Source organism: Musca domestica, unplaced genomic scaffold, assembly GCF_030504385.1.
Source record: "Musca domestica strain aabys unplaced genomic scaffold, Musca_domestica.polishedcontigs.V.1.1 9, whole genome shotgun sequence".
Lineage (NCBI taxonomy): Eukaryota > Metazoa > Arthropoda > Insecta > Diptera > Muscidae > Musca > Musca domestica.
The window spans coordinates 21,758,634-21,769,936 of record NW_026712435.1 but is presented as its reverse complement, the minus strand read 5'-3'; positions in this window follow the sequence as shown (position 1 = coordinate 21,769,936).

The window sequence follows — 11,303 nt, the reverse complement described above, 5'->3', positions numbered from 1 at the left end:
CACAACCCCACCTAGCCGTTTTACTTACCAAACACCTGTATGTGGTACATACTGTATGTCATTTTGGTATGGTGACATTTTGCACAACATGAAACATATAAGTCTCACCTAATCGCTGAGTTTATATACAAAGGAGCATGTTCGTATGTATAAAGGAACGTACGTATGTATAATTGTGACACGTTTGCATTTTGAATCCAATGCTTTATTTGCAAATAAATCCATTCGGAACTCCATTGCATTTATAAAACTAATTTATACAATTTTGTATTGGGTTTCCTTTTCGTCGACAATATATGTTTATTGAATATTATACAGTTTTCTTAGAATGGAGGCTGAAAATATAAACCGGAAAAGGAAACAGAGCACATTAACTTAAAAGTTGTTTCATGCAAAGGAACGTCAGCTGGGCTGTACGGCTGGCTGGCTGGCTTACTCCTTCTTGAGTTAACCGGATGAACGACATTGCCATGGGATTCACGCACGTAGTGTGGCCAAAAAATCATTATGATAGCAATGCGATGATGATGATGATGAAATATACGAAACAAAGTATAAAACGTAACGAAACGAAAGCAATGCTGGAAATACATTTTGACGGCTATACACCAGGGAAGCATCAAAACGTAAAACAGTGGTTGCCATAAAACGTGACGAAATTGGCAATAATTTTAATTCGTTGAAAGGAAAATGGGAGGTAAATGTTTGCATGTCAAACAAGTTGAAATGTTGCGTTTTTTTTCACTTCTTTTTTCTTGCGGATATTCTCAAGGCACAGGGCATTTCAAAGTGCCCTGTCAATTAGATGTATTCTTAAGAAGCAGGTTTTGAATAACGTCAGAGCTAACACAACAGATGAAATCATCACCCAATGTAAATGATAATCAAATAAAAACTAAGTGATTAGTTCGACACACCAATTTCGGTTGCGTCAAAAAACAAGAAAAAAAGGCCCAACATTTTCGAAAGGTTATCAAAATTTTCGTAAATAAGCAGAATTGTCGATTTAAGAGTCAAGATCAGCCGAAGAAATGAAACAATCTTCTAACATCTATATATAACAAGTAAAAAAGTTGTAAGTTCGGCCGGAATTTGTGCATTGAGGTCCCTGTTGGGGGTCGGTTTGTGGTAAAGGAGTGGTTTTGGAAATGTTTGCTACAAGTGCACGAAAAGTACTAAATAGTACTATATTTGGTACAATTCGGTATTGCAGATAGTTCTGGAAATTTAAAATTTGTTATGGGGTTACTGATCATAGGTAGCCTGGATATATAGAGGTGATTTCGGATATGTGTGCTTCAATTGTACGAAAAGTACTAAATGGTATGAAATTTGGTATTGGGTGAAAGAATAGGGCTGAAATCCGGAAATCACTGCCACCAACAGTGGCGCAAAGGTGCTTTTGAAAATTTTTACCATAATTGTTCGAAAAGTACTTAGTGGTACTAAATTGGGCATTGGGTGAAGTTATAGAGGTGAAATCCTCAAATTTGATATTGAGGTCTCTGTTAGTTGAGATATGAAAGCTGTTTTTTACGAAAAGTACTAAATGGTACGAAAATTGGTATTAGATGAAGGGATAGAGTTGGAGACCTCAAATGTGATATTGATTTTTCTGATGGTAACTGGCATTAACACATTTTGGTGTTTTTATAAATGTGTACTATAATTGTACGAAAAGTACTACATTGTGTATTTGGTGAAAGGATAGAGGTGGAATGCCGATATTTGATATAGAAGTCTACTATAAGTCTGTGTACTATAATTGTACCAAACGTACTAAATGTTGTATTGGGTGTAGGAATAGAGCTGAAATCCTGAAATTTGTTATAGATATCACTGTTCGTGTCTGTGGTTAAGATATGAAGACGGTCTTGAAAATATGTACTTTAATTGTACGAAAATTACTAAGTGGTCCGAAATTTGGCATTGGGTGAAGAAATATAGCTGGAATTCTGAAATTTAATATTGAGGACTCTGTTGGTATTTTGGATTGAGATATGTAGGTGTTTTCGAAAATGTGTACGATGATTTTTCGAAAAGTACTAAATGGTACTAAATTTGTCGTTCGAAAAAAAAATTGTTCGAAAAGAACAAAATTGTTGTAGTTTTGGATCACTTTTTGCTTGGTTTTGGATATGTGCACTAAAGGTTGCTAAAATTGCGGTATTGGGTGAAGGTATAGAGCTGAAATTCTGAAAGTTGATATTGAGGTCACAATTGGTGTCTGGAATTGAAATATGAAGGCGGATTTGGAAATGGGTACAACAAGTGCACAAAAAGTACTTAAAATATTTGGTATTGGATGATAGCGATACAATTTTGAATATTGTTATTTTGATTACTAATAGTATCTGTGTACTACATTTGGTATTGGGTAAAGGGATAGAACTTAAATCATGAAATTTGATACAATGGTACAATGAAGAGAAGGTAGGTCAACTTTGAAAAAATTTCAAGTATAGAGGTTTGGCTTGTAATGTCAAAATTAGTATCAAAACAATAAAAAATCAAACAACTTGTTGCATTTATTTTGAATAAATAATTGAAAACCGCGATAAATGAATGAAAGGTCAACACTTCTTATCAAAATCATGTACTATATATCTCTAAAGGATTATTTCGCTACAAAAACTGTAGACTTCGTCGATGCATACGTTGCAATAAGCATTTTGAAAACACCCGAATTTGAATATTTTCTGAACAATTTTTATACCCTACAACACTATGTGTTGGGGGTATTATAAGTTTGATTGGGCCAAAAATTATGTAACACCACGAAATATTGATTTCCCACATAGGAAAGTATATATGGATCTTCCTAGCTCGCCGAGATGAGTCGATCTAGCTATGTATGTCCGTCCGTCCGTCTGTCCGTCTGTCCATGTTAATTTGTAATCACTCTACAGGTCGCAATTATGGCCCGATCTTCACGAAATTTAGAATGGAGGTGGGTCTGGGGTCAGAATAGAACCCTATTTCTTTTGGAGATGATCGCCAAATGTTTAGGGGTTGAAATGGACCAAATACTGAAAAAATGTCGGATTTTGCAGTAGCTATACAGGTCGCAATTATAGACCAATCGACGCGGAATTTCGCATGTAGCTAGAGTTTAGGGCGGGGAAGAGGCCTACCAATTTTGGTGGTCATCGGATAATATTCAGCGGGTAAAATAGACCATATCTTTTGTGTTGAAAAAATTCAAAATTTTTCATTAAACCGCGAATATTTTAATTCCCGGCGAAATCACAAAGCCATGACAAGGTTACTTCTGATCTTTACATTGATGTTAACATCCAACAAAACGGATATATAGCAAAATATGTGCGATATATATGTCTATCAAAGAAGATATGCTTGAAAGATGTCATATATGTCGAGAACGGCTGAAGTGATTTCGATAGTTCTCATTAATTCAGAATGGCTTCTTGGCAGGAAAGAAAAAACGTCTAAAAAAATCGCATAAAATTATCACTCTAAAGATGAAAATATTGATTTTGTTAAATTTTCTCATATTTTTTCAATTTTGTCATATATTTGGCATATTTTCATTTTGAATTAAACATTTGGTAATATTTCTACAGCTAACAAAACTAAGTAGTTAGGATATCAGGATATCATATACAGATCGCATTTATGGCCCGATCCTTACGAAATTTTGCATGGAGATAAGATGAGGGTCAGAATAGAAGCCTACTCTTTTTGGAGATGATCGCCATATATTTAGGGGTTGAAATGGACCAAAAAACTGCAAAATTGTCAGCAGGTCGTAATTATCGCCCGATTCTCACGCACATTTGAATGGGGGTTACCGGGCATTGCAAAAGCCAAGCAGTTTTGGATGGCCATCCAAAAATATTCAATGTGTGAAGTAGTTTGCCAACTTTTGTAGACAAAATACGAAAATGTCCATTCCAGTGACTTTTTGGACACAAATACTGGAAAGACGCACTTTTGACTATTTCGTTAACGCTGATTTCGTTGAAGAATATATTCAAATAACTGTATCTCATATAGATGCGTTTCAGTCAAAAACCAATAATAAATGTTAGTCTTTTGCCACTTCTGAGAGTTTATAGGTCTTTGGGAAATATTGGTTCAAGATCTAGTAAGACCATTTACGTGCAAAACTTACCAATAAACTGGAAATGAGCAAATTAGTTTAAGTTGCTATTATTCGAAAATTAGAGAACGAAACCCGATGGTTTTCTTTTATTATTTGTCACAAAATCTTGCGGAATTCTTTCGAGTATCTCGCCTATATAAACTGTATGGTTTATTATAGTGTTGTAGGGTATTCAACGGTCGGCCCCGCTCGACTGTAGCCTTTGCTTACTTGTTTTATTATTGAAAAGAAGACACACACATAAGCAAATGAAGTTTACATATTAAGCCAGAAAAATAAAAAAATTGAAATCATATGGTAGTTCTGCCCTACCTTGAATTCATTGTACCATGGATAAACTATTGTTTGATATAGATAGACATAGTTTTGGACAAAAAAAATTGGATGTGGATCTATTGTGCAATGAATTTACTTATATCCTCCCCGGTAAACTTCAAAATGAAAGATTTTGAAGACTTTTACGCACTCCGTCGTGCTGTTAGTCGTTTTGGTCCATTTTAAAGCTAAATATAAGCCAATGGTCATTCAAAATGCTAGACTTCTTCCCTTTCTTTAACTCTCTTTTCATACAAAATTCCGTGTCGATTGGTCTCAATTTTGTGATCAGAAAGTTTTTTTTCTGTTTTTGGTTCATTTGAACCCCTAAATATTTTGCGATCATCTCCAAAAGCAAGAGGCTCCTATGTATCTTCAAATTAGGCTCATTTACTTGATTTGCTTGTCTGCGATATTTGGCTATATTCGTCAGAGAAATCAGCATAAAAAGGCCCGAAAGGTCGCCTTTTATGTATTTCGCCTTTAAGTAATGTTGGTCTTTTTTCAGACAAAAGTAGTGGTCCATTCTACCCGCTGTCCTAAACTCTAACTTCAAGCGAGATTTCGTGTCCTTTGGTTTCTATTTGTGACATTTATAACGGAACATTATTAGTTGTTGGTCCATTTCAATCCCTAAATATATTGCGGACATCTTTGAAAACAATAGGCCTAGCCCTTCTGAGCCTAACCCTACCCTTATGAAAATGTTCGTGAGGATCAGAGGATAATTGCAATCTACATATAATAACCCCAACCTGTGTTGTAAGGTAAAAAAATATTACAAAATATATACATCAATATATAAGTTAAATTAAAAAAATCGCATGGGATAAAAAATATGACAAAATAAAATAATGCCACAAAATCTATATTAAAATCATTATTGGCAACTTTTGATTGAATTTTTATAGATATTATACTTTTATGCCAAGAGGGCATTCTGAATTAACAAAATTTGTCAAAATCGGTCCAGCCATTCTTGAGAGATAATTTTTCAGTTTTTGGTCCTAAATATTATGCGTTCATCTCCAAAAGAAATATGCTTCTATTCTGACCCTAGTCCCACCTCCCTTCTAAATTTCGTGAAGATCGGGTCATAATTGCGAACTGTAGAGTGATTACAAATTAACATGGAGAGACGGACGGACGGACATACATATCTATATAGACTTAGCTCGGCGAGATAGGAAGATCCATATATACTTTCCTATGTGGGAAACCAATATTTCGAGGTGCTACATAATTTTTGGCCCAGTCAAACTTATAAACTTACTTGTATAAAAATACAATTCTCAATACTTTAGCGCATTTTGTACTACCTACTTTTCATTGTGTATTCGAGGAAGAATAAGAAGAATTATTCAACTTTATAAGATTACATTGCCCAATATTTGGCATTGTCACTCATTTGAAATTCAATTGCCAATAATTGGATAATAAATTGATTACATAAACGTTCCACCAAACCGCTGTGAGCTTGAAAAAGCAGAGGTGTGTGCATGTGTGGCCTCAATTGATTGAATATCAAAACTACATTTCCTGAAGCAGTTTCCGCCATGATACATAGCCATGATATGAGACACAAAAGTGTTGTACATTCATCATCATAACTAAGTTCGACGACAACCAACACGTTGTGTGGCAACATAGGAGAATGCTACCATAAAGTGGTGCTATCTTTATTTTAACTTATTAGTAAGACATACAGCATGTTTGAAGTGTCCAGGTTTTGCATGAATGTAGAATAATTACATTTTGTATTCTTTAATACAATGCAATATTTTCTAAAAACAAAAACCACATACATAACTCTTATATTGGTTAAGTTCGTAAATGGGCCAGGTCGGTCCACGTTTTCGTATAGCCCCCATTTTTATGATTTTAGAGACATTATAGACCAAAATTGTCTCGAATTTCGTATTTAGGGTTCGTATTGGCCTATAGTAAAGGTTCACGTCTTGGCATAGCCCCCATGTATCGTATTTTGATGATGTTAGCGAAATTGTTCACCTGAATTGTTTCAAATTTTATATTTGAAGTTCGTTAACAAAAAAAAAAGGTATTTTCAAGCTCTATAAGATATCTGGAACCAAATATCATGATTTTGGAGTGCATATTACGCATGTGAGGGACTTCAACACCAAATCGGATGAAACATATATATGGGAACTATATCTGAACCGATTTTTTCAAAAATTTGATGTATCTACTCTAGACTGCATTCGGTTGGATGTACCAAAATTCAGCTCATTTGGACTAATATTGGCCATTTGATGGCCCATTAACCCGAAATCAATTGAAGATATATATGGAAGCTATATTCAAATCTGAACCGATTTGGAAAAAAATTGTCAGAAGTATTTCTGGGCTGTGGTACAAAACATAATTATTATACATAGTTATTACATAACATAAAGCGGTCAAAGATATATATGGGAGCAATATCCAAATCTGAACCGATCTTGAAAAAAATTGGCAGATGTTTATCTTAAGCATAGACACATACAGTAACATCTAGATTAAATTTCAATATTCCAGCTGCATTCCTTTACCCAGTACCAAAATTTAGTACTATTCGGTACTTTTCGTACACATTGCCAAAACCAACTCCTTATCTCAATTTCGGATACCCAGATCTCAATATAAAATTTGAGGATTCCAGCTCTATTTTCTCACCCAATATTAAAATTAGTACAACTTAGTACTTTTCGTACAATTATGTAAAACATTTCCAAACCCCCCTCCATATGTTAACCACATGCGCCAACCGTGCCATCCATATTAAATTTCAGCATGTCAGTCCTATTCCTTCACCTAGTGATCCAAACTTAGTACTATTTAGTACTTTTGAAGCAATAATAGTATACATTTCCAAAACTATCACCATGTATTAACGACAGACATATACAATGAAATCTACATTAAATTTCAATATGTTAATTCTATTCCTTCACCCAGTACAAAATTTAGTACTATTCGGTACTTTTTGTACAATTATGGTACACACTTCCAAAACTAGCTCCTTATCTCAATTTCGGATACCCAGAGACACCTCAATATAAAATTTGAGGATTCCAGCTCTATTTTCTCACCCAATATTAAAATTAGTACAACTTAGTACTTTTCGTACAATTATGTAAAACATTTCCAAACCCCCCTCCATATCTTAATCAAATACACGAAAAGTGACATCTATATTTAATTTTAAGATTACAGCTCTATTCCTTCAGACAATACTAAATTTAGTACTATTTGGTACTTTTTGTACAATTATAGTACAAATATCCAAAACCACCTCCATATCTCAATTCCTGATACCAACAGACACTTCAATATTACATTTGAGGATTCCAGCTCTGTTAGTACCACTTAGTACTTTTCATACAATTACGGTACACATTTTCAAAAGCAGTTATAATGCTTTTCGTGCACTTTTATCATACATTTCAGAAACCACATGATTGTGGTGAAGGGTATTCAAAGTTTGACCTGGCTGAACTTATTGCTTTTTCACTTGTTATTTCAAAATTCTCTAAATAAGTTAATGATTTCAAAGCTCCAATTGCCCACAGACATTTGACGTTAAATAATATTAAAGAGAGTAAGTAATTCAAAATCTAGTTCTGCTATAATGATGTAATCAATATCAGTTGCAATTTCAATTCCGAACCTATCAGAATATTTGTATGCATGTTATATATCTATATGCATGCATAAATATATTGAATAACAACAATTACAAATAAGAAAAGAAGAGGAAACAGAAGATGGAAATGTTTGCTGAACATATCATCCATTTCCGTTTGGAATTCGTACATATACGAGGGAAAGGATGTTCGAACACACAAATACACACACACACACAATGATGTTTTAAGATGTCATATCCAGCAACTCGTTTCTGTGCCTTCTAACGTGTACAACAAAATATGATTATTTTTAATCTCACATGTATTCTCTGCTTCGTATCCGTCTTTTGTCAATTCTTACTTTTTGTATTCGATTGATTCTTTTCTTTTCTTTCCTATCAAATTATGTTTCCAAATCAATGATCAGACATCAATGTAAGCAGATGAATGGATAAATGTACCGATTCTTTGTTCGATTCTATTTGCGTATGTATTAACGCACCTATCACCTGAATGTAACAAAGTTAGAATGGAATGGAGGTTGAATGCGACAAGAGAAATACATACCGAGTCTGTAGCTAGGAAATAATTGAAGAGAATAACTTAAAATGGTACGTTATGAGCTAAACTATTAAAAAATCTGAAATATTAGCAAATAAATTGAAGAACTTTGATATTCGTAATAATTTCTTCCGGACAAAATTCTGTTGTTTTTGCTTGACGATTTTTGCCACACTTTCTAACGGAATAATTTAAAATCGATATTTAGAGTGTGTAATGGATTGTATCTCCTGCGGCAAAAGATTGTCTATATAGTTTCACATTTGCCTATAGCCACCATATAAAGGTACCTCCCGATATTCGAAGTTTTTACGATTTTTGTATTTAGAGTTTGTAATCGGTTGGACCTCCTGTGGCAAAACATTGTCTATATAGTTCCACATTTTCCTATAGTCCCCCATATAAAGGTACCTCCCAATATTCGATATTTTGACGATTTTACCCACACTTTCTAATGGAAAAAATTTAAATTCGGCACTTTGAGTTCGAAATATGATCTAACTCCTGCAGCAGAACATTTCCTATATAGTTTTTCTTTGGCACACATATAAAGGTACCTTCCGATATTCGATATTTTGACGATTTTCGCCACACTTTTTTTTCGAAATTACTACAAATTCAGCATTTAGACTCCGTAATAGGTTCTTCAGGTTATATACAACAATTTCTATAAAAGTCAACATTTTTCTTTAGCCCCAATCCTCAAGATATTCGGAATTTTGATGATTGTAGTCAACTTTTTTACAGAATTGTTTGAAATTAGGATTAGACATTCCTAATAAGTGAAGTGACGCATACCGCCGTATACTGGAATCTCGGCATTTACAGACACATTTTTACATTTCCATATTGCGGAGGTTATAAAAAGTTCGGCCCGACCGAACTTAACTGTTTTTTTTTTACTTGTTATACCCTCCATCACAGCATGGAGTGTATATTATGTTTTCACCATTTGTAACACCTCGAAATATACATTTTAGACCCAACATAGTATATATATTCTGCATCAGCATAAACATTTTATATAGATTTAGCGATGACCCTCCGTCTGTCTGTCCGTCCGTCCGTCTGTGGCAATCACTCTAGCTTCCGAACAAATTGAAGTAGGTTGATAAAATTTTAATCAAATATGTGATTGGTCTGTAGAACTTTTGGTATTGAAAATTGACTATATAGGTCAACGTTTTTGTATAGCCCTTATATTACTGTACCTCCCTTTGGTAATTTTAGCGACATTGTTCACCAGAATTATTTCCAATTTCGTTCGTAATGGGTACTACAACCTGTGACTGAAAATTGCCTATACGGGTGCAGGTTTTCTTATAGCCCACATATAACGGTGCCCCCTGTATTCGGTATTTTGCTGATTTCAGCGACATTATTCATCGAAATGGTTTCAAACAAATATATTGCGACAAAATATTTCGTATGCAGGTCCACATTTTCGTACAGCCTCCAAATAACAGTACCTTCTATATTCGATATTTTGATGATTTAAGCGACATTATTCACAGGAATTGGTTCAAATTTCGTTTTTGCTTTTCTTAATGGGTGCTACAGACTGTGAGAGAAAATTGCCTATGCAGGTCCAGGTGTTCGTATAGCACCCATACAACGGTACCTCCCTATATTCGGTATTTCGATGATTTTAGCTACATTATTCACCCGCATTGTTTCAAATTTCGTATTTGAATATTGCAATGATGACAAACATTGCTATATGCAGGTCCACGTCTTTGTATAGACCCCAATATAACGGTAACCTACTATATTCGGTAACAGTATTTTTATTTACATTTCCAGGTACCTTCCAAATGATAGAGGGTACTCGAAGTTCGGCCCGACCAAACTTTACTGCTTTTTTAGTTTTTTATTTTATACCCTTCACCTTGGACAGGAGGGTATATTAACTTTGTCATTCCGTTTGTAACATCCTTAAATATTCATCGTAGACCCCATAAAGTATATATATTCATAATCAGCATAAAATTCTAAGTCGATTTCACGATGTCCGTCCGTCTGTCTGTCTGTCTGTCCGTCTGTCTGTCCGTCTGTCTGTCCGTCTGTCTGTCCGTTCGTCTGTCTGTTGAAATCACGATACAGCCCACAATATTTGACGTAGAGCGCCAAAATGTAGCAGAGCAATTTATATTGTGTCTAGGATGGTTGGTATTGAAAATGAGATATATCGGTCCACGTTCTGGTATAGTCCCCATATAACGGTATCTCCCGATATTCGGTATTTTGATGATTTATGCCACATTTTTTCAGTGATTTGTTTGAAACTTGGTATTTGTAGGTCATAACGGGTCTCTGTGCGTGTGGCAAAACATGGCATGTATATGTCCACGTTTTGGTATAGCCCCCAAATAACGGTACATCCCAATATTCGGTATTTTGGTGATTTTTGACACATTTTTTTACGAATATCTCTGAAAATTGGTAGTTGTAGATCATAATGGGTCCCAGTTCGTGTGACGAGTCATTGTAATTTTAATTTATTTATTTATACATATTTTAATTTTTAAGTCAATGTCGTTGTTCTTACTCTTAGTGGACCCTTATACCAAATTTAGTACTTTTGGTACATTCCTAGTACGAATTTAGAAGAACGTCTCATTATCCAAACGGTCTACTCTCACATTGATCCCGATAACAGTACAACAGTACAA